The sequence below is a fragment of the Papio anubis genome, chromosome 5 (assembly GCF_008728515.1).
Source record: "Papio anubis isolate 15944 chromosome 5, Panubis1.0, whole genome shotgun sequence".
In the NCBI taxonomy this organism is placed as follows: domain Eukaryota; kingdom Metazoa; phylum Chordata; class Mammalia; order Primates; family Cercopithecidae; genus Papio; species Papio anubis.
Genome location: NC_044980.1, coordinates 124,094,713 through 124,120,052, shown reverse-complemented (window position 1 = coordinate 124,120,052; position 25,340 = coordinate 124,094,713). Strand labels below are relative to the sequence as shown.

Below are 25,340 nucleotides of genomic sequence, written 5' to 3'. Positions count from 1 at the left end.
AAAGGAAATTTGGTGGATTTCAACATTGTTAATTCAATTATAGTCCAGAGTACCTCAGTCCTCCATTACATTTGGTAGAAATTAGATTTAAAATACTGTCATTTCATTGTTGACCAAAAACATATTTTAATATAATCATTCAATGAGTGTCATCTGGATACCACTACTAAAATGGACTTCATATTCTGCTTAGAATTCGTGAAAAAGTCCTGAGAACAGATCCAGTTTAACTGCTAAGTGCTGGTATGCCTTGGTGCTTTTTGTATCATATTAAATGCCACCTCTATCCCCATCTGCCTGTCATTTATACTGAAGAGACAGAGAAAAAATGAATTATTTCCTTAGCTGAATTTAACCAGTAAGTTTTATTTTAGGCCAGGTGCAGTGTCTCATGCCTGTAATGCCAGCACTTTGGGAGGCCAAGGCGGGAGGATTATTTGGGTCCGGGAGTTCAAGACAAGCCTGGGCAACGTAGAGAGACCCCATCTCTACAAAAAATACAAAATTTAAAAATTAAAAATAATAATAAATTATCCTGGCATGGTGGTGAATGCCTGTGGTCCCAGCTACTTGGGAGGCTGAGGTGCAAGGATTGCTTGGGCTGGGAAGGTCAAGGTTGCAGTGAGCTGTGATCATGCCACTGCACTCCAGCATGGGCAACAGAGCAAGACTGTCCCCCCAAAAAAGAAAATTATTTTAGACAAAAGCCAAAGTGTACACTCCATCTCTATGCAGAGATTTCTAGTCTCCCAAGTTAATCATTCTCAGTTCCATCATATTATTATGAAGACAAGACTGCATTTTTAAAGAAATTAAGTTATCCATGCTACATCTAAATACTTGTAGGGCAGTCACAAAGAAAAATTATGCTTGTTTTGCATCATCCCAAATGGCACAACTCCAATGAATGAGTACAGGCTGTATGTTCTACCTATTAGTACATCTTTCTGTTGTCACTGCTACCTAAAAGTGGAATGTCCCGCCTTAGGGTATCTTTTATCAGAGGTCAGGATGTTAGGATGATGATTCAAAAGTCCTACTGACAGATGATTTAGACAAACTTTATTTAAGATTCCTTCCAATCCTCAGATCTTCTTATAAATTAAAAATAAAATCGATTTTTAAGTGCCCAATCCACTACAATTCAAAAGTCTTAAATTTCAGCTGATAAACTACAAGAAGCCAAAGTCATAAGTCTTCCAGTAACATTTTCAGTACTTTCCACTTTTCCTCAAGAAACAGTGGCTTAAATTATCAGGCCTTGACTCTATTAAATCACTCTGATGTTGAATGAAAAATAAGTACTTAAATACATGACACATTTCTATGCATGATTCTTTAATGTCAAATACCAATTCCTTTTTTCTTCTCAAAGAAATACAGATCTGTCAGGGACAGATATAGACCTGTAAGAAATCTAGTTCAATTTCCTCACTTTACAGGCCCAGAAAGGTAAAGAAACTTGACTTAAAATCACATAATTAGTACAATGTCTATTAGCACTGCAATAAATCACTGTCATTTATTTCCTCTGTAAATATACTGTAAGGAAATGCGTGTAATCACTGACTTAAACAGTTTAAGTGAAGTCATCTGGGCAATAATGTAGCCAGTGGCAACACTAAGACTCAAGACCTTTTTGTTTGATTCTTGCTGTTATTTGCTGGTGCTGTTAACATTCCAAGACCTTAAAAGTGTAAGATGTGTTGAGTTACAGAAGTGGGTACAGGTGAGGTTAGCTGTGAATGAGGCAAAAATGTTAAAGGGGAAATAAGCTATTTCTAATTGCTGGAGTTTCAGAATCTGCTTGTCTTAATTAAAAAAAGAAGAAAAGGTCATGAGGCAATAAAAATGGACTACTCATGGTAAGTCATAATGATACAACCACTTTGTAAACAATTTCGCAACTTTCTTATAAAGGTATATATACATTTACCATGCTCCCTAACAAACCCACTCCTAAGAGAAATGAGAACATGTCCAGACAAAGAATATGGCTAAAGGAGGCAGTACAGGATAGCAGTTAAGAAAACAGGTGATGGTCAGGCACGGTGGCTCAGGCCTGTAATCCCAGAACTTTGGGAGGCTGAGGTGGGTGGATCACTTGAGGTCAAGAGTTCGAGACCAGCCTGGCCAACATGGTGAAACCCCCGTCTCTACTAAAAACACAAAATTTAGGCTGGGCGCTATGGCTCACGCCTATAATCCCAGCACTTTGGGAGGCTGAGGTGGGCGGATCACCTGAGGTCAGGAGTTCGAGACCAGCCTCACCAACATGGAGAAACCCCATTTCTACTAAAAACACAAAATTAGCCAGGCGTGGTGGTGCATGCCTGTAATCCCAGCTACTCGGGAGGCTGAGGCAGGAGAATCTCTCGAACCTGGGAGGCGGAGGTTGCAGTGAGCTGAGATCGTGCCACTGCACTCCAGCCTGGGCAACAAGAGCAAAACTCCGCCTTAAAAACAAAAAAAAAAAAAAAAAAAAAACCCAAAAAACAAAAATTAGCCAGGCAGCAGTGGAGCATGCCTGTAATCCCAGCTACTTGGGAGGCTAAGGCAGGAGAATCACTTGAGCCGGGGAGGCAGAGGTTGCAGTGAGCCAAGATCTCGCCACTGCATTGCAGTCTGGGCAAGAGAGTGAGACCCTATCTCAAAAAAAATAAATAAGATAAAGAAAAACGAGGTGCTGCTGTCAAACTGTCTTCAGGGTTTGAAATCTGGCTCTGCCACTTACTAAGTGTACTGATTTCAGACAGGTTATTCCCCCCCTCCATGCCTCAAAATATAGGGGTATCAGAACGGGAAGGGAGCTTAATATTATGATGATACATTATGCTGATAATTAGCAAGTCAGAGTTGTTTTTAAGTCAGAGGACTTTTAACTTTTTTACTTTTTTTTTTGAGATGGAGTCTTGCTCTGTCACCCAAAATGGCGTGCAGTGGCGTGATCTTGGCTCACTGTAACATCCGCCTCCCAGGTTCAAGTGATTCTTCTCCTGCCTCAGCCTCCTGAGTAGCTGGAATTATAGGCGCACACCTACACAGCTGGCTAATTTTTGCATTTTTAGTAGAGACGGGGTTTCATCATGTTGGTCAGGCTGGTCTTGAACTCCTGACCTCATGATCTGCCCTCCTCAGCCTCCCAAAGTGCTGGGATTACAGGCATGAGCCACCGCATCCAGCCCTTTTAAAAATTTTTAATTGAAATATAATTGTACATATTTATGGGGTACACAGTGATGTTTCAATAAACTATATAGTGGTCAGGGTAATTAGCATATTCACCATTTCAAACATTTATCGTTTCTTTGGGTTGGGAACATTCAATATTCTCCTTTTAGCTATTTGAGGCTATATGTTATTAACTATAGTCATCCTCCAGGGCCACAGAACACTAGAACATATTCCTCCTATCTAGTTGTAATTTTGTATCCTTTAACCCCATCTCTCCTCTCTCCCTCTTCTCCCTACCCTTGCCAGTCTCAGAGGACATTTTAAAATACATATACACACCCACAGCAACTGTGGTGTACAATACAGTATTTGAGAGTTTATGTGTATTTTGTGTACGGTCAAATAAATACAGTTTCCAATTCTGACTGCCACAGAGAATCATTGGGAAGTTACCTCCCTGAGATTTGTTTCACTAACTATAAAACGAAGACAATGCCACCTCAGAGAATTATTGCAAGAATGTAATAAGATGTATAAAGTGTTTACTTATTACAATGCTTGACATACGGTAGCTAAAAATGGAAACTATTTTATTATGCAATTAATAAGCATATTATAACTAGAGTGACCATTCATCCTTCTTTGCTTGTGATAGTCACAATTTATGCCAATTTTTAAACATAATTTTTTTTTTTTTGAGACGGAGTCTCGCTCTGTCGCCCAGGCTGGAGTACAGTGGCGCGGTCTCAGCTCACTGCAAGCTCCACCTCCCAGATTCACGCCATTCTCCTGCTTCAGCCTCTCAAGTAGCTGGGATCACAGGTGCCCACCACCACGCCTGGCTAATTTTTTGTATTTTTAGTAGAGATGGGTTTCACTGTGTTAGCCAGGATGGTCTCAATCTCCTGACCTCGTGATCCACGTGCCTCGGCTTCCCAAAGTGCTGGGATTACAGGCATGAACCACCACGCCTCGCCTACAACATAATTATTATATAGTCACCCTAATTTATAATTAAAATACTGTCCAGATTTTTCCTTTATTTAGTTCTTTGTTCTCTTATTCCCTTTTTAGTGACATTTTATGCTATCCAACTCACTATCCCCCTTTTCCAACTTCTCTCTTGCTCTCACTTGTTCTCACTCCCCTTATCCAGGTGCTTGGCAACCTCAATGCTGCAAGTCCAGGTTCTTCTGTGGTCCTAAACTCCTCAGTAACGTCATGTTTTTCAAATCTTATGTTTCTCAAATTCCCATCCATCCTTTCACTGAATTCCAGAATAAAAGCTAGTGACCCTAAAAACACTACCACCATCACCAACAATGGGATTAATATTTTAGTTCTCTAAGGATAACATTTTAACAGGGAACTCCTAGAGAGACAACACCTTAAGCCAAAGTAGAGAAACTAACAACATAAATGTCAGATACTGTGACAGGCTGGGTAGGATAGACCACTTGAGAACAACTTTACTCTTTGAATCAAATAATTTAGGTGGGTTTCTACTACATATCTATATCACAACAGCCCTGATTCCCTCTTTTTTGCTGGTTCTCAGATAATCCAGTCAAAACACCAAAGGCTCTTAGCTCAAACACTAACATTACATTAACAGTTCTTAAGGGTTTTGTCCTATGCCCTCATCTTTCACTCTACAACTGCTCCCCTAGGTTATTTCAATCACTCCCCTGAGTTCAATTACCATCAACGCTGATGGCCAAATCTACATTTCCAGCCCACAGCTGTCTCCAGCCCAAAGCTCTCCAGCCTAGGTGTCTTTAAGTTTAGCCTCACACCCAGCTGCATGCAGTACAGCTCCACAGGATGTGCTACCTCTGCTTCAAACTTTACTGAACTCTGCTCCTTAACTGAACTCTGCTTCTTCCTTACCACTACCCCACCCCAAACCTACTCAATTTATTTTCATTAAATTCCCTCTCATCTACCCAGTCTACAATGCCAGAAACAAGCGTGTTATCCTTAACTCTTGCCTTTCCATCTCATCTCCCACAGCCAAACAACCATGTTCCATTTGTCCAATGTTTCTCCCCAACGCTAAGTCACCAGTAGAGTTCTAGGCACCGCCATTATCTTTAAACAAATGCCATAATAGCTGCTAACTGACCCCTGGTAACCACTCTTAGTCCCTCCAATTTGTTCCCATTTTGGTTAGAATGATACTTCTAAAATGAATGTCTGATCATGTTACTCCTGATATAAAACCCCCTTTAATGGCTATTATCCTCAGGAAAGTTTCCTCGTATGACTTCTCAGGGCCTTTACAATTTGGTTCCCACATTTCTCTTCAACCTCATTTACTACCTCTTCCATTTGATGCCTGATGACTGTGCCATCCAACCATTCTCAGTTTCTTTCTGTTGCCTACAGGACACACACACTTACTGTTCACTTCTTTCTGTCTGGCATACTCTTCAGAACTTGATATGGCTATCATTTCCTTCAGGAATCATTCCCCAATCCCCAAGTCTATTCAGGCCCTCTTCCAATGTACCTTGTACCTTCCTTTCAGGGCATTTATATTACAGAGGTTATTAACCCTGGCTGCACCTCCAAGTAATGGGAAAAACTTAGTCCCAGAATTTCAGATTCAGAAATGTGGGAAAACAGCATTCAATTCTGGGTGTCAGATTTAGCTTAGCAAAAAGTACAAGGGGAAGATATGACAGCCCTCAAAGGTTTGTAGGTCTTAGCACAGCATGGGAAAGAGGAAGCCAACTTGTTATGGGGTACCAAAGACAGTGGTACCAAAGCCACTATGCAGAAGTTTCAGGAAGGCAATTTTTGGTTTTAAAAAAAAAAGAACTATCTACAAGTCTAACTGCCCCCAAAAAGATACTGGGATGCCTAAAAGTGGTGAATTCATGGTCACTAGAGGTTTTTAAGTACCAGGGACACTAAAAGAATTACTATATTTGCGACGTCATACTAAATAATATCCACAGTTTAAATCAATTCTAAGATTCTATGACACCTGAATTCATAAAACATTTTAAAGATGCCGGGCGTGGTGGTTCACGCCTGTAATCCCAGCACTTTGGGAGGCCAAGACGAGTAGATCACCTGAGTTTGGGAGTTCAAGACCAGCCTTACCAACATGGAGAAACCCCATCTCTACTTTAAAAAAAAAAAAAAAAAAAAACACGTAGCCAGGCTTGGTGATGCATGCCTGTAATCCCAACTACTCAGAAGGCTGAGGCTGGAGAATCACTTGAACCCAGGAGGTATTTTATTGCGCCGAGCCGAGGTTTCACTGAGCCAAGATTGTGCCATTGCACTCCAGCCTGGGCAACAAGAGTGAAACTCCATCTCAAAAAAAAAAAAAAAAAAAATTTAAAGATGACTAGACAGCAGCTGAATGAAAGCACATTAGTCTAACCCACCCTAACAGGAAGCATAACTTCCTAAGAAATTAGATTTAACTGCCTTTTACAAATAACTCAGTGAAATTACTCATAAAAATAGCTAAATATGTTTTTGTGTATTAATAAACTTTTTAAAGAAAAAAATGAAAAACTGTCATTAAGACTGGAAATAGGGAGAGTCTCCTAGTTTTTATTTGACCCCGTGTGAAAAACCAAAAGAAACCAAGATGCCAGTTTGTCGATCTATTACTTCTCAAAGGGTAAAATGACATCAAAAAGGCTTTTATAGGATGAAGTAACTTATAATCTTTATACTTTTTTTATTTTTATTTATTTATTTATTTATTTATATGGAGTCTCACTCTGTCGCCCAGGCTGGAGTGCAGTGGTGCAATCTCCACTCACTGCAAGCTCTGCCTCCCGGGTTCACACCATTCTCCTGCCTCAGCCTCCCAAGTAGCTGGGACTAGAGGCACCCGCCACCATGCCCAGCTAGTTTTTTTGTATTTTTAGTAGAGACGGGGTTTCACCATGTTAGCCAGGATGGTCTCGATCTCTGACCTCGTGATCCACCCACCTCGGCCTCCCAAAGTGCTGCAATTACAGGGTCACGGCGCCCGGCCAGGATGAGGTAACTTTCAAAAACACTTTGTACACTACAAATATTTGTCTTCTCATGTATACATGAGAAAGAGGGAAAGATGAGAAAGAGTTAAAGGTTTCTTAATGCTTTATGTAATTATAATGACTATGGGTACAAGAAAAACCATAGAGAAGAATGGAACTAAATAACGGCCTCATTCTCTCTGCTATCATATTTTATTGTATCTTCAGGTCGAAGTGATCTGGAAAGAAGCCACTTTTGCATGAGAAAGAACAAAAATGCAAAAAAAGAACATAAGGTATTTAATCATCCTTTTCCTATGACTTTTACAAAAAACACAAAAAATGTCTAAATTAGTTACTGTCACCTTTAACTCACTATTTGTATCTCCATACTTTTACAACTTAGAGAAAACATGCTACTTTCATCAAAATTTTAGTTTTAATAAATATACTGCAATCTTAGGTTGGATTTATTAAGAGAGGTGGGGTGGTCTTTTCTTCCCATAAGGAAATCTTTTATAAAAAGAAAAGAAAATAAAATAAAAGAAAAGAAAAGAAAAAAGAAAAGAAAGAAAGAAAGAGAACTTGTAAAACATTATCTTTCCATACAACTTTCCAAAACACATTTTCATATATGAAAGACTACTATAGAGAAGCAACATAATCAAACTGGAAAGCCTCTGTTATGGGTTGAATTTGCCCGCTCCTCTCCCAAAAAGATATGTTGAAATCCTAACCCCTCTGTACCTCTGAATGTGATCTTATGTTGCAGATGTTACTAGTTAAGATGAGATGTCATACTGGAGTAGAGTGGGCCCCTAATCCAGTATGATTGTTGTCCTTTTAAGAAGCCAACTGTATGAAAACAGAGACACACAGGGAGAAGGCCATGTGATGACAAAGGCAAGAGATCGGAGTTAAGCAGCTGCAAGCCAAAGACTGCCAGCAAATCATCTGAAGCTAAGGTAAAGCAAGAAAGGTTTCCCCTCCAGGTTTCATGGGTAACATAGTCCTGTTGACACCCTGATTTTGGACTTCAAACCTTCAGAACTGTGAGACAACACATTTCTGTTGTCTTAAGTCACCTAGTTTGTGGTACCTTGTTGAGGCAAACCCAGGAAACGAATACAGCCTCCATTTGATGAGGAGAGTAAAAAAAGTCACACAAATCTAAGTGTTATAATCATGTTCACTATAATTCATTACCCAATCAAAACAGGATTTTGGCCTTGCTTCAGCATGGTCACTGTCAACATGGTCTCCAGCTCATCAAAACGGAATCCATGTCTCTATTAAATATCCCATTTATTCCGTATCTAGGTTAGACAGTTATCTAGGCCACCAAGTTTAATAAAAGTGTGTCTGTTTTCCCATATGTTACAGGACAGTCATGTTCATAGTTTGTATTGTACATATTTTGACCAGATAGTACATACCCATAGTAAAACTGGATAAAAAGAAATGTGCTGACCAGGCGCGGTGGCTCACCCCTGTAATCCCAGCACTTTGGGAGGCCAAGGCGAGCGGATCACGAGGTCAGGAGATCGAGATCATCCTGGCTAACACGGTGAAACCCCATCTCTACTAAACAAAATACAAAAAATTAGCCAGGCACGGTGGGGTAGTCCCGGCTACTTGGGAGGCTGAGGCAGGAGAATGGCGTGAACCTGGGAGGTGGAGCTTGCAGTGAGCCGAGATCGCACTGGTACACTCCATTCTGGGCAATAGAGAAAGACTCCATCTCAAAAAAAAAAAAAGAAAAGAAAAGAAAAGAAATGTGTTTCACCCTCACTCTCCTGTGCGCAAATCACCCTGTTCCCTGCTCCAGAGACAAACATTATTACTAGTTTCTTCTATGTCTTTCCAGTAAGATTCCATGTATTTATAAAAATACTATATTACGTATGTGACGCATTTAAATGGTAGCATACTCTACATATTCTGAACCTTTTGTTAACCACTTCACATGTGTCTTGGAGACCATTCTGTGCATGCAGAACTTATTTTTCATTTGCAGTACAATATTCCATTATACGGATGCACTATAATATATTTAACCAATCCTCCACAGACAGACATTCAGGTTACCGCCAACACTTATCTTTATCACAATGATGCTGTAATAGCTACCTTGGGGGGTTTTCTTTTTGTTTTTTGTTTTGTTTTCAGAGTCTCAATCTGTCACCCAGGCTGGAATGCAATGGCTTGAACTCAGCTTACCACAACCTCCACTTTCTGGGTTCAAGTGATTCTCATGCCTCAGTCTCCCAAGTAGCTAGGATTACAGGTGCCCTCCCCCATGCCTGGCTAATTTTTTTTGTTGTTTTTGAGACGGAGTCTCACTCTGTCACCCAGAACAGAGTGCAGTGGCGTGATCTCGGCTCACTGCAACCTCAGCCTCCTGGGTTCAAGCGATTCTCCTGCTTCAGCCTCCCAAGTAGCTAGGATAAAGGTGCATGCCACCACGCCTGGCTAATTTCTTGTATTTCTAGTACAGACAAGGTTTCACCATGTTAGCCAGGATGGTCTTGATCTCTTGACCTCGTGACCCACCCACCTCGGCCTCCCAAACTGCTGGAATTACAGGCGTGAGCCACCACGCCCAGCCATGTACTGGCTTTTTACTATCCTTTTCCCTGAACGCTTTCTTTGCCATCCTCTTTATAACTGCAATCTCCTGTTCCCTACCCTAGAAGTCACCATCTCCCTCCCATGCTTTATTTTTCCTCACAGCACTTATTTATCTGGCATTCTATATATTTTACTCATTTGTTGCTTGTCTACATCAACTAGAATGTAGGGCTCCATAAATGAAAGGACTTTTGTCTCTTTCATTTGAAGCTAAATCCCTAGTACCTGAGTGTCTGGCAAATAGCTAGTGCTCAGCAAGTATTTATTCAATAATTGAACGTTTTTATTTAATCCCAGAAAAGGGACATCATACATTTCCTTCAAGGCAAAGTAAGTCACAGTTCCCAAACTGATGAGTAATTTGTCCTCTTTGTCTTGTATTAATTTTATATTATGTCAAATAACATTATCACATTTTTGTGTGATCCAGATTTGGAACACCCAGAGTATATCAGATTGGATATACTCTGTGAAGCCAGGAATTCCCAATTTAATTCAGCCTAACTGCTTAAAGATAACGTTTTCTAGTCTTTCTCAATATTGTATGTACTTTTCAAACAGTGTATACTTGACTCTCTGCATCCTTGTATCTAGTGGCCCTCCTGCATTAACAGTATCATTAACATACAATTTATTCTACCAGCTGTACATTTTCACCAGAAGAGTGGCTCAGTGTGACATTACTTCTAGTAAACACAGGGGATGCCGAAATGCCAACTAGCTTATCTTAAGGCAGCCAATAATATACTATGGAATCTGCCCCAGTTGCCTTCGTAAGGAGTTAAGACACGCAGTAAGTTGCATCAGTAAGTTGCACCACTCTACGGCAGAGTGATCAGTCTGCATTTCAGTCAGGACCTGGCACACCAGGGCCTACAAGTAAAATGATTGCTGACAAACTGTTCATTGGGAAGGGGAGAAGGTAATACTTTACAGAAAAATAAAGAACGTAAGGAAAGTAAGTTCTTACTTGTCTTAGCCCGTTCAGGCTGCTGTAACAAAATACCACAAACTAGGTAGCCTATACACAACGAAAATTTGTTTCTCAGAGTTGTGGAAGTGGGAAGTCCAGATCAAGGCACTGGCGGATTCACAGTCTGTTGAGGGCCCACTTTTTTTTTTTTTTTTTTTTTTTTTTTTGAGACGGAGTTTTGCTCTTGTCACCCAGGCTGGAGTGCAATGGCATGATCTCCGCTCACTGCAACCTCCTCCTCCTGGGTTCAAGCAATTCTCCTGCCTCAGCCTTCCCAGTAGCTGGGATTACAGGCACCTGCCACCACGTCTGGCTAATTTTTGTATTTTTAGTAGAAACAGGGTTTTACCATGTTGACCAAGCTAGTCCTTAACTCCTGACCTCAGGCGATCCGCCCACCTTGGCCTCACAAAGTGCTGGGATTACAGGCGTGAGCCACCACGCCCGGCTGAGGACCCACTTTCTCTTAGATGGTACCTTCTCACTGTATCTTCACATGGTAGAAGGGTAGAGCTAACTCTCTGGGGTCTCTTTTTCAAGGGCACTAATCCCATTCATGAGGGCCGAATCATCTCTCAAAGGCCTCACCTCCTATTACCATCACATTGGCAGTTAGAATTTCAACATATGAATTTGGGGGTGGGGAAAAGAGACACAAATATTCAGATCAGAGCATTATTCATTTTTAGATTATTAAAAATCTGACAAATGTGCAAGTAGTATTATCAAAATATCTCTATATGTTCAATCATTCAACATTCAAATGAACAACTATGTTCTTTTGCTGTATTATAAGTTTTTTGTTTTTTTTTTTTTTTGAGACAGCATCTCGCACTGTCATCCAGGCTGAGTGGGTGCAATCTCAGCTCACTGCAGCCTCAACCTCCCAGGCTCAAGCGATCTCCCCACCTCAGGTTCCCAAGGAGCTGGGACTACAGGTGTATGCTACCATGCCAGGCTTATGATTTTTATTTTTTTATTATTATAATAATTTTTTTTTTAGTAGAGATGGGGATTTGCCATATTTCTCAGACTGGTCTGAACTCCTGGGCTCAAGTGATCTGCCAACCTCAGCCTCCCAAAGTGCTGGGATTACAGGCACAAGCCACCACTCCCAGCTGTAAAACTGTGTACCTTTTAAATTACGAAGGTTTTTTTTTTTTTTGAGATGGAGTCTAACTCTGTCACCCAGGCTGGAGTGCAGTCTTGGCACACTGCAACCTCTGCTTCCTGGGTTCAAGCGATTCTCCTGCCTCAGCCTCCCAGGTGGCTGGGATTACAGGCATGCGCCACCATACCAGGCTAATTTTTGTATTTTTAGTAGAGGCGGGTTTTCACCATGTTGGCCAGGCTAGTCTCGAACTCCTGACCTCAGGTGATCCACCCGCCTCGGCCTCCCAAGGGGCTGGGATTACAGGTGTGAGCCACTGTGTCCAGCTGGGAAGATATTATTATTACTTTTTCTTTTTTTTTTCTGAGACGGAGTCTCACTCTGTCACCAGGCTGGAGTGCAGTGGTGCAATCTCGGCTCACTGCAACCCCCGCCTCCCAGGTTCAAGCGATTCTCCTGCCTCAGTCTCCCGAGTAGCTGGGACAACAGACATATGCCACCATGCCCAGCTAATTTTTTTATTTTTAGTAGAGACGGGGTTTCACCATGTTAGCCAGGATGGTTTCAACCTCTTGACCTCGTGATCCGCCTGCCTCGGCCTCTCAATGTGCTGGGATTATAGGCGTGAGCCACCACATCCGGCCGAAGATATTCATTTTTAAGATGCTTAATAATCAAGAGTTAATTCCAAGAGAACATAACAGACTGGTTTCCTAATTTCTCCCCACTTCTACATATGTACAACCTTGTCTATTACCAAGAGCCAAATAACCTCTTAACTTACCAAAGAAATCATCAGAAAGGCTGATGAGTCCTGGGTGGTGTTTGTTATATCAGTATTTTTGAAGGGTTATTTGTATTTAAAGAGCAGAGGGAAAAGGTAATATAAAACTTGCAAGATTACTTAGAGGTAAATGGCAGTCTTGATCTTACATGTATTCTAAAAACTATTTCTAAAGAAGAATTCATATTTTTTAAAAAGTTATGGCTATAAAACAATAATTTGAAGATTTACTTCTTTAATGAGAAAAAGGAGCATGTTGGACTCTATAATGTTATATTTAGTCTTTTAATGTACCAAACTGAGTTCAAGGAAGGAGAAAGAAAAGAGTAACAAACAAAACAAAAGAAGGATCAAAGTAAAAACAAATCCTTCAAAAACGTAAGTTTTCGATTCCGGGTGGATAGTAAAATAAACTGGTGAGCTTTTAAAGCAATATTAATGCCAAAGCCCCACATCAGACAAATTAATCAATTCCCAGGAGTGGTTCCCAGGAACCTGTGTTTTGTTAAGGGTACCTCCAGACTATTTTAACGTACTGCCAGGGTAGGGAACCACCATTCTAAATAAGTCTTTAAAAAACAAAATCATGTACACAAATTCATGGACCATAATATTTACCTTCATTATATAAACATTTTATGAGCGATTAAGATATGACAGTTTGGCATGGCTAACCAAACAGCATTAAGAAATAATAATAATTAAAAAACAACTACAGTCCATAGAACAATCTTACTTATAAATCAGGCACACTTGTAAGTATTTCTCTGTAAGACTTCTTGTGAAAATCTTTCCCGTACCCAAGAGTTTTTATATTGACCTATGTTTTCTCCTAGTATTTTTAAGGTTTCCCTTTTTTATACTGAATTCTGGGAAAAATCAAGAATTTACCTTGGTATGGAGCAAAAGACAAAAGATCTAGTTTTCTTTTTTTTCTAATTTTTACATTTTGGCAATCACTTCCATGAGGTTCTAATTACTATGTCTGCTGGCCTGTAAAGTACTGTAAAAACTACGCTGGTTTCATCATAAAAGTCAGTTATGGCTAGGCACGGTGGCTCATGCCTATAATCCCAGCACTCTGGGAGGACGAGGTGGGCGGATCACTTGAGCCCAGGAGTTTGAGTTCAGCCTGGGCAACATGGCCAAACCCCGTCTCCACCAAAAATACAAAAAATAACCAGCCAACGTGGTGCCAGCCTGTAGTCTCTGCTACTCAGGAGTCTGAGATGGGAAGATCATTTGAGCCTGGGAGGCGGAGGCTGCAATGACCCAAGGTCACACCACTGCACTCCAGCCTAGGCAACAGAGTCACACCCTGTCTCAAAAAAAGAGGAAAAAAAAAAAAAAAAGAAGAAGCCAGTTATACACTTTCTCAAAACAATACTTTCAAGGTAAAATTAAAAAGTGAAATAATTTACTTCAAAAGATAAATACAGGATATCAATTAAGGCAGAAGATAAGCTGTTCCCTTAACTCGAGTCGCCAACCCAGTATAAGATTTGGTATTTTTCGGGGGTACACAGGTCTAGACAATTTTAAGGAGATCTATTTTCAGATCACCAACTGCCTTTTGTGCTCTTCTAAAATTGACGTATCCAAGCACAATTCCTTGTCTCTTCCATCTTTCCTTTCACAATAGCTCTTTTACATTGTAAAAGGAAGTCAAGGCCAGGCACAGTGGCTCACACCTGTAATCCTAGCACTTTGGGAGGAGGCAGGAGGATGGCTTTAGGCCAGGAGGTGAAGACCAGCCTGGGCAACATAGAGATAACCCATCTCTACAAAAATAAAATAAAATAATTAGCCAAGAATGGTGGCATGCACCTGTGATCCTAGCTACTCAAAAGGCTGAGGCAAAAGGACTACTTGAGCCCAGGAGTTTGAGGCTGCAGCAGTGAGTGAGCTATGACTGTGCCACTCTACTACAGCTTAGGTGAGCAAGTCCCTGTTTCTAAGAAGAAAAAAAAAAGTCATTTCTCTTATTCATCTCAAGCTTAAACATGCTCCTCACCTCAAGAAATCCCCAGCGTACCAAAAGGACAATCGGGAGTGACTTGGGAAAAGTCTCATGTGAGCAAAACAAGAAATATTGAAAGAAACGATGCCTTATGCTACAAACTCTTGACATGACTCCTTGCTTTATCAATCTGTCTTAGAAGTAGAAAGTGAAAGTCACTGAGTGCAGGTACCGAGGTGTTTATTAGAATTAAAAATAAAACCATTTCTGACGAGAAAACATACCCCATTTGGCTGATTTGATTATGAGGACTAGCAATTAGATTTTACAGCAATATTTCCCATTAAAGTGAATAACCAAAATCCACCAGGTCAAGATCTTGGTCAATACATTATGTAAAAACATATACAACATACAATACACCAGAAACTACATCTTTTGCAACTTTTCAAACTTATGATGAAAAATCTTAATGTCAGTTCTAAAATGTATTAAGTAGTTTTTCCAAAAAACATGTATAGAATACATGAGCCAAAACGTTTAACAATTACCCTAACTTGCTAACACAGAATACTATTAATAAATAATACTGATCAAAGAAATCAACTTGAAAAGTGATGGGGGTAGGAGGAACAAGAATAACCCTTCAATTTCAGTGCTTAAAAATGTCTATACCAAAGCTTCATTCCTTGCTCCTCCAAAGTAGGAAACAGGCTTCTCTAAAGCAGTTAAGTTTCCAGGTCAACCTAACTTTCTGTAGCAAGCAACAAATGGTACCAGAAGCTAAAATTCCTAATTTGCTCTCAAATACTTAGTGAAGAATCTACCAGGCCCAGTGGCTCACACCTATAATCCCAGCTATCTCAGATACTGAGGCAGAAGGATCATCTGAAGCCAGGGGTTTGGGGCTGTAGTGAGGTATGACTGCACCACTGCACTTCAGCCTGGACCATAGAGTGAGGCTCTCTCTAAAAAAAAAAAAAAAAAAAAAAGGAATTGAAATTACAGTATTTGGAAGTTATATAGCATATGGCTTTTTAATTAGACACTCGCCATACTGAAACTACTCAATAAGCTGATATTTCATGAAACTTGGGAGGTAGAAATATCTTCTGATGAAAAAGCACACTAAGGCCGGGTGCGGTGGCTCAAGCCTGTAATCCCAGCACTTTGGGAGGCCGAGATGGGTGGATCACGAGGTCAGGAGATTGAGACCATCCTGGCTAACACGGTGAAACCCCGTCTCTACCAAAAAAAATACAAAAAAAAAAAACTAGCCAGGCGTGGTGGCGGGCACCTATAGTCCCAGCTACTCAAGAGGCTGAGGCAGGAGAATGGTGTAAACCCGGGAGGCGGAGCTTGCAGTGAGCTGAGATCCGGCCACTGCACTCCAGCCTGGGCAACAGAGCGAGACTGCGTCTCAAAAAAAAAAAAAAGAAAGAAAAAGCACACTAAAGTATCTTTTAGCATTCTCAAAACTTTATGAGGAACTAAAAAGCATAACATCTTGATTCCACATTTTAAGAGGAAAAGTTGCATTTACTAGTTCACATATTCTTTTCAAACATTACCACAACTTCTTTTTTTTTTTTTTTTGAGGCAGGATCTCCCTCTGTCACCCAGGCTGGAGTGCAGTGGGATGATCATGACTCACTGTAGCCTCAACCTCCTGGGCTCAAGCAATCCTCCTAAGTAGCTGGGACCACCATGTCAAGCTAATTTATTTATTTACTTTTTTGATAGAGACAGAGTCTCACTATTTTGCCCAGGCTGGTCTCAAACTCCTGGGCTCATGCGATCCACCTGCCTCTGTCTCTCAAAGTGCTGGGATTACAGGTGTGAGCCAACATGCCAGGCCACTTCTCCCATTTTGACAAAATAATAAATGGAGGCAAAATAATCAAATAACTAAAGAAAAAAAAGTACGTATTAATTCAATTCTATAAAAGCCCAACTATTAGGGAAAAAAGTATGGAGACTTTTAAATCTATTGGCAACATTTTACCTCTTCAATCCAAAGAGAAACACACTACAAAGAAAATTTCAGCAGGATATGGTGCTTCACACCTGTAATTCCAACACTTTGGGAGGCCAAAGAGGGCGGATCACTTGAACCCAGTAGTTCAAGACCAGCCTGGGCAACATGACAGAACGCCATCTCTACAAAAAATGTCAAAAAAAGAAAAAAAAAAAAAAAAAAAAAAAAGCTGGGCATGGTGGAGCACACCTATAGTCCCAGCTACTTGGGAGGCTGAGGTGGGAAAATCACCTGACCGCAGGAAGCTGAGGCTGCAGTGAGACATGATTGCACCACTGTACTCGCCTGGGCATCAGAGTGAGACCCTGTCTCAAAAAAAAAAGAAAAAGAAAAAAAAGTCTATAAACATTCATTTATTTCTAACGAAACACTACAACTGATACATTATGAAAATAGAACATCAACGGTTCAGACTAAAAGAAAAGAACAATTTCTGAACAAATCAAATCTAAGTTGAATACTGTTAATCTCACCACCTTTAAAATACAGCTGACCCAAGGGCAGGCAAGGTGACTCATGCCTGTAATCCCAGCACTTTGGGACGCCAAGGCAGGTGGATCACCTGAGGTCAGGAGTTTCAGACCAGCCTGGCCAACATGGTGAAACCCCTTCTCTACTAAAAATACAAAAATTAGCTGGGTGTGGTGGTGGGCGCCTGTAATCCCAGCTACTTGGGAGGCTGCGGCACAAGAATCGCTTGAACCCAGGAGGTGGAGGTTGCAGTGAGCCAAGATTGCGCCACTGCACTCTGGCCTGGGCGACAGAGCAAAACTCCATCTAAAAAAATAAAATAGAATAAAATAGTAAATAAAATACAGTTGACCCATGAAGTACACAGGGATTACGGTGATTACAAATAAATACAGTTGACCCATGAAGTACACAGGGATTACGGTGATTACAAATAAATACAGTTGACCCATGAAGTACACAGGGATTCCTGGCAACCTGTCAGCCCCTCACTTCATCAAAAATCTGCACATAACTTTTGACTCCTAAAAGTTAATAGCCTACTGTTGACCAGGAGTCTTACCTTAACAGAAACAGTCCATTAACATATATCTTGTATATGTATTATATACTGTATTATTACAACAAAGTAAGCTAGAGAAAAGAAAATCTTAAGGAAGATTTTCTCTTAAGGAAGAGACAATATATTTACCATTCATTAAGTGGAGTAGATTATCATAAATGTCTTCATCCTCACCATCTTCAAGTTGAGTAGACTGAAGAGGAGGAGGAAAAGGAGGGGTTGGTCTCGCTGTCTCAAGGGTGGCAGAGGATAAAGAAAGCCTACATGTAAATGGAATTGTGTGGTTCAAACCCATGTTGTCCAAGGGTCAACTGTACGCTGAGTGTAAAGCCTTATTACCTAGTAAACAGAAGCTTCTGAAGGCTAGTCATGAAATACTTGGCATTCATTCCCTCTCACCACTCCCTATAGAAGCCTTCCTGTACCTCAGGGGCAGGAATGCTTTATTAAAAAAAAAAAAGAAAAAAGAAAAAAAAAAAACTGACCAGGTGCATTTGCTCATGCCTATAATCTCAGCATTTTGAGAGGCCAACGCAGGAGGATCACTTAAGCCCAGGAGTTCAAGACCAGACTGGGCAACACAGTAAGATTCCATCTCCACAAAAAATATTTTTTTTAATTATCTGGGTGTGGTGATGAGCACCTATAATCCCAGCTACTCAGGACGATCGCTTGAGCTGGGGAGGACTGCTTGGGCCCAGGAGGACTGCTTGAGCCCAGGAGGCTGAGGCTGCAGTGAACCAAGATCATGTCACTGCACTAAAGCATAGGTGACACAGTGAGACCCTGTCCCCCCAACCAAAAAAAAAAAAAAAAGCTACATTTCCCAGACTTTCCTTTACAATTAGTATTAGAAATGCAAACAAGGTCCTGCTAGTTAGAAAGCTTCTTACGAGATTTGTAAAGCAGAAGTGATATGGAAGCTATCTTTCTGCTGCTGATTTCAGTGGTGAGCAACGACACAAAGAAGGTTTAGAAACAACTGCGATAGCCAAACTCTACTCACTAGATATAAACGCAGCTAGAAGCAGTTATGGTACCAGATTCAGTGTTCCTATGACTACTCCTCAGTTTGTTTCCTGACCTCTCAATCACAACTATGGTCTTATGTTCTTGAATGTATTAATCTAGTGATAACCCTCTGATTCCAGCTCTTCCAGACCATGCAATGATTTTATAAGTACTAAACTGCCTACCATAAAATATCTTTCTGCCTAAAAATCCTAGAATAGAGTTTGTTTCTTGCAAGGAACTCTGAAAGATACAATACTGTTCATTATGTTTAAAATATGCATTGCCTATATTTTTCCTCTCCCTCATTTCAGAAGTCAAATACACAAGATTTATTCTACACTGCTATTATAAATTGAAATGTTTAGGTCAATGGAAGAATTAAAAGTTCTCTTAGCCATAGTCAGAAATTATTTTATTTATAATATATGCTAATCATGAATCAACATAGAATATTAACACTCCTTACACTGAATGATCCTGCTTTTCTTGGCTGAATAAATTTATATCAGTAACATACAAAGACACAGTTACTGTTGTTTTTTCGGTTTGGGGTTTTATTTTTTTTGGGGGTGCCCAACAGGGTCTCACTCTGTCACCCAGGCTGGAGCACAACCCCAGCTCACTACAGCCTCAACCTTCCAGGCTCAACAGATCTTCCTGTCTCAGCTTCCTGAGTTGCTGGGACAAAGGTGTGTAGTACCACCTCGCCAGGCAATGTTTTTTTGTTTTTGTTTTTGTTTTTTCAGAGACAGGGTTTTTTTATGTTGCCCAAGCTGGTCTCAAACTCCAGGGCTCAAGCGATCCTCCCACCTTGTCCTCCCAAAGTGCAGGGATTACAGGCATGAGCCACTGTGCCTGACCTGGGTTTTTTTAGAGAGAGGGTCTCATTATGTTGTCCAGGCTAGACTCAAGTCCTTGGGCTCAAGCAATCCTCTCACCTCAGCCTCCCATGTAGCTGGGACTAAAGCGTACACCACCACAGGCAACCTCTATTGTCATTTTAAAAAACTATTATTTTACTTTGATTATAAAAGAAGTATATGATCATTGTAAGAAGTGTGGAAAATACAGAAACATTTTTAAATTGGGGGCTGGGCCCAGTAGCTCACATCTGTAATCACAGTGCTTTAGGAGGCTAAGGCACAGGATTGCTTGAGCTCAGGAGTTCACAACCAACCTGGGCAACAGAGCAAGACCCTATCTCTACCAAAAAAAAAGTTTAAAAATTAGCTGGGCATGATGACATGTGCCTGTAGTCCTAGCTACTCAGGAGGCTGAGGTGCAAGGCTCACTTGAGGCCTGGAATTCGAGGTTACACCAAGTATGATCACACCACTGCACTCCACCCTGGGCAACAGATGAGACTGTCTCCAAGAAAATCAAAAATAAAGAAATCAATAACCACCATTCCCCAAAGTCAGGTATATTTAACAGTCGTACATGTACAATTCTGTATCCTACTTTAGCACTCTGACAATTGTTTCCCCTTGAAATCCTTCATAATGAATTACTAACAAAAGGTACATGCAGATGTACCTAATTTAACCATCCTTCTTTGTTAAAAATTAAGGTAATTTTCAATTTTTTAAAATTATAAATAATGCTTCACTGAATACTTCTGGATAAAAAGCTTTTTGAAGGATAAATGTGTTTTATCCATGCAATGGGATATTATTCAGCCATTAAAAGGAATGAAGTACTGATACATACTACAACATGGATAAACCTTGAACATTATTATGCTAAGGGAAAGAAGCCAATTACAAAAGGCCACATATTTCCTACACTGCTGATAGAACTGTAAAATTGTGCAGCCACTTTAGAAAACAGACTAGCAGTTTTGAAAAATATTAAACACGGAGTTACCATACAACCCAGCAATTCTACTCCTAGGTATATATACCCAAGATAAATTAAGACAAACCCATGCAAAAACTTGAACATGAATGTTCGTATTTATAGCAGCATTATTCATAACTGAAATGTGGAAACAACCCAAAGTCCATTCACTGATAAATGGACAAATAAAACACTATATAAGCATTCAATGGAATAATATTCAGCCATAAAAGAGAATGAAGGGCCCGGCGCAGTGGCTCATGCCTGTAATCCCAGCACTTTGGGAGGCCGAGACGGGCAGATCATCTGACATTGGGAGTTCAAGACCAGCCTGACCAACATGGAGAAACCCCGTCTCTACTAAAAATACAAAATTAGCCAGGCATGGTGGCACATGCCTGTAATTCCAGCTACTCAGGAGGCTGAGGCAGGAGAATCATTTGAACCCGGGAGGCAGAGGTTGCAGTGAGCCGAGATCACACCACTGCACTCCAGCCTGGGCAACAAGAGCAAAACTCCATCTCAAAAAAAAAAAAAAAATTATGTACTGATACATGCTATATGAATAAATCTTGAAACATTATGCTAAATGAAAAAAGCCAGACACAAAAAGTCACATATTGCATGATTCCACTTATATTAAATGTTCAAAGAGGCAAATCTAGAAAGAGAAAACATGTAAGTGGCTATCAGAGGATGTGGAGAGGGAAGAATAGCAGTGATTACTCATTTTGTTTTGGGGTGATGAAAATATAAAATTAGTAGCAATGGTTGTACAACACTGACTTATGTAACAAAGGTGATTTTGGCCAGGCACGGTGGCTCACGCCTGTAATCTCACCACTCTGGGAGGCCAAGGCGGGCGGATCACCTGAGGTTAGGGGTTCAAGACCAGCCTGACCAACATGGAAAAACCCTGGTTCTACTAAACATATAAAATTAGCCCGGGTGTGGTGGCGCATACCCGTAATCCCATGTACTCGGGAGGCTGAGGCAGGAGAATCACTTGAACCCGGGAGGCGGAGGTTGTGGTGAGCCAAGATTGTACCATTGCACTCCAGCCTGGGCAACAAGAGGGAAATTCCGTCTTAAAAAAAAAAAAAAGACGGCTGGACACGGTGGCTCACACCTGTAATCCCAGCACTTTGGGAGGCCGAGGCGGGCGGATCACAAGGTCAGGAGATCGAGATCATCCTGGCTAACATGGTGAAACCCCGTTTCTACTAAAAATACAAAAAAATTAGCCAGGCGTGGTGGCGAGTGCCTGTAGTCCCAGCTACTAGGGAGGCTAAGGCAGGAGAATGGCGTGAACCCAAAAGACAAAGAGCTTGCAGTGAGCAGAAATGGCGCCACTGCACTCCAGCCTAAACGACAGAGCAAGATTCCATATCTCAATAATAATAATAATAATAATAAAAGATTTTTAAAATGTGAATTATCTCAATTAGGGTGTCATTAATGAAAGAAAATAACCTCCTCTTCCCCCAAAAAAGAAACAAAAAAAAGGTTACTTCCTTAGAATAACCTATCAGAAGTGGAAATACTAGGTTTTACTCTTTGACATATGCCAAAGCACTTTTGAGACAGGTTCCAGATTTATACTACCTCCAACAGCATATTTAGTACCTGTGTCATCACTGTACTCAGGTCTGAACCAGCACCATTCCTTAAATCTTAAATCTGATAAGAGAAACTTGTTATTGTTTATTACTTTAAAAATGAACACTTTCTCCCCATATCTTAATCATAAACTTGTCAAATGGTCAGTTCTTAGCCTTTAAAACTGACTTCTCTATGTATATAATACAAATGTTTCAATTTCTCAGGAAATGTAGAAATGTACTTTCTTACAATTTTGGTTAGCAATAATTAACTCATCCCAACTCAGTTCTATTTCAGCTTTTAACATGGAAACTTTCCTTGAAGTCAAATATTTTTAAAACAGTCCAAAGAACTACTTTCCTCCTTGGACAGGGAAATTAAAATTTCCCTACAAGATCACTACCTGGGTTACACGTTTCTAGTTTCCTGACTGCACTTAACTTTTAAGTGAAATGTCCAAGTGGCTCCCAAGACATTTTAAAACGATATGGTATTGTTGAAAGAAAAATAAACATTTATCAACATCTTATTCTACAAGCCAAATGCTTTATGTGCATTACTTCATTTAATCCTAACAAATGTATTGCTCTCACTTAACTGAAAAGGAAAATGAAAATCACCAATGGTAAGAACTTGCCACGCAGCAAATATGTAGCAAAGTTAGAGATCAAATTGAGGTGTGTCTAAATTTCAAAGTCCATATTCTTTCTGCCACTTCACAGTGCTTTCCAAGCTAAATGACTATGGAAAAATCAGGCAAGACTTTGAATACTTGTTCTGCCACTTACTGTGTGACTAATTTCTAAACTTCTTCAGAGCAGAGTTTACAAAAACAAGGTCACTGTTCACAAAATAAATATTAAAAGGGGAGGCTAAAAATTCACTGTAGGATGAAACTTTTTTTAAATACTATTTTTTCAACAGCAAAATGTATGAAATAATTATAAACACTTTTCTTGAATTTGTCTCAAGATTCACTTTACCTTCCAACAGAGGCACTTGCATATCCACTCACAAACATGTAATGTAGATAAAAAACACTTCTTTAGGGGCTGTCAGTCTCTTCTGTAGACCACAAATGCATCATTTCTCAGTAGAAAAGGCCACATCAACTACATTGCTCTTTACTCTTCTTTACCACATGAGAAATGTTTTCAGCAACATATGCACCATTCAGGAAGTAGCACAAGGGGGTAAGAGGAATAAAAGACTGGAGGAGCTTGTGAGCAAGCAGTGATACAACACAGAAAGGACAAAGTTAAGAACAATAAAAATGAAGGCAAGACATCAACCGTCTACCCTACCCCAGGTAATGGATATCACTGTGATAAAGGAAAAATCCTTAAAGGATCTTTGATTCGCTTTTAAAATTGCTATTTAACGACCCAAACCACCACTTGACAAGTTTGGAATTGGTGATTTCCAAAGAATACAATATACCAATATATAAGAGCAATTCTTCCACAGGATTTTTCACATTCCTAAAACAAAAATCAAAGGAAACATTAACATAAGAATTCTTACATGCTAAAATTTTTCCAAAAACTATTTCACTCCTCATTCTGACACATAAAAAGCGTAGCAATATCTAATAAAATTGTCATATGACAGATAGATGAAGGCCTTCAACAAAACACAGTTTTCTTCCAAAATTATTTTATTATTAAAGGATCAGTAGGACTCGGACAGACGAAAAAATATAAACTTATCTATGGGCTCACATTTTACCCTAGGGCTATTATTAAAATAATTCTGCTGTACATACAATCCTGTACGGTTTTCATCAGCTAGTATAAAACAATCAGGCTATTGTGCAATGGTAAGAGGGCTCTTAAGACAAAAATTACTGCTGAAGTAATTCTTTTCTCCAGTTGACTTACCACATTCTACTCTCTATAAACACCATTGTTTTTAATCACAACTTTACTTACAGCTTTATCCTTGTCAAACAAAATTTTCACTTTCCAATATGACCCTTTCAAACTGAGGTTATAAAAAGTAATACTTTTATGATAATACTCACTAAAGTGAAATGTTATAGAATAGTCTATGTAAGATTTTGTGAAACAACATATATCCATACTGAGGCATCTGGAAGGATATTCATCAAAACATGATCACCGACTAGTTATTAAATCTTAGGGTGGTAGGATTAAAACTTTTTCCTTAGCTTGTATATACTTTCTGATGTTCTACATTAAATACAGTTTGTGTGTGTGCATAAAAGAGAACAATTTAAGTTAAAGGATAAGAAATGTAGGCACCATATTTGAATTCAATAGCACCAGTTCAAATCCAGTTATTCAGAATTAACAAAGCAACTGTTGCTCAAAAAGTGCCAATAAACTCCCCCAAACCAACAAAGTTCAGGTTTTTTTTTTCTTTTTTCTTTTTTTTTGAGACAGGGTCTTGCTCTGTCACCCAGGATGGGGTGCAGTGGTGTGAGCTCAGCTCACTGCAGCCTTAACATCCTGGGCTCAGGCGACCTCCCACCTCAGCTCCCAAGTATCTGGGGTCATAAGCACACTCATGCCCAGCTAAGTTTTGTATTTTTTATAGAGATAGGGTTTCACCATGTTGCCCAGGCTAATCTCGAACTCCTGTACTCAAGCAATCAGCCCACCTCAGCCTCCTAAAGTGCTGGGATTACAAGCGTGAGCCAACCACTGTGCCCAGTCTCAGAGTTCAAGTTTTAAACAATAAATTTTCTCCAATCAGAAAATAGTGTCTGTAACTTTGTGTCTCTTTAAAGAACTGGGGGAGAAGGTGGAGGGAGAGTGTGGAAAATGGGTTGGAATGTCCAGGTGACCATAAGAAAGGTAACAGGAAAAAACCTGAGAAAACAAGACAAAACCATTTCATTGATTCGTAAAAGAAATCACAGAGTAGCACAAAGTAAATCATCAGAGAAAGTAAGTAAGCACTTAAAGCATAGTAAGTAAAAGCAGAAAAAAAACTTCAAAAAAAAATTGAACTCAAGAGTATTTATGTAAATCATTCTGAAAAGTTGGGGAGGAAGGCTGAGAAAATGCTATATAACAAACTGAATCAGTTCTGCTTTCTTGACCAGAAAAGGAACACCTTTCAATAGGCTTATTTAGCATCAGCAGCAAAACCAAGAACACTCTCAGAGGAATCTGAAGATCTTTTGTGCCTGCTTTGGAATGAACTAACTATTAGATATACAATATA

General features: G+C 39.9%; 1 protein-coding gene across 6 annotated transcripts in view; it reads right to left on the bottom strand.

Annotated features, from left to right (window-relative positions):
- The window catches only part of CDC42SE2 (CDC42 small effector 2), a 116,907-nt gene that overhangs the window by 76,324 nt on the left and 15,243 nt on the right, over positions 1–25,340 (bottom strand). The window contains exon 2 of one of the 6 annotated variants that reach the window (XR_004183992.1): positions 17,823–17,886. The exons of 4 other annotated variants lie outside the window; for them this stretch is intronic. The gene's annotated coding sequence lies outside the window, so the exon portion shown is untranslated. Of the gene's footprint in view, positions 1–17,822; positions 18,196–25,340 lie in introns of those variants that run through there. One more of the 6 variants, XR_004183990.1, reaches the window with a different exon arrangement.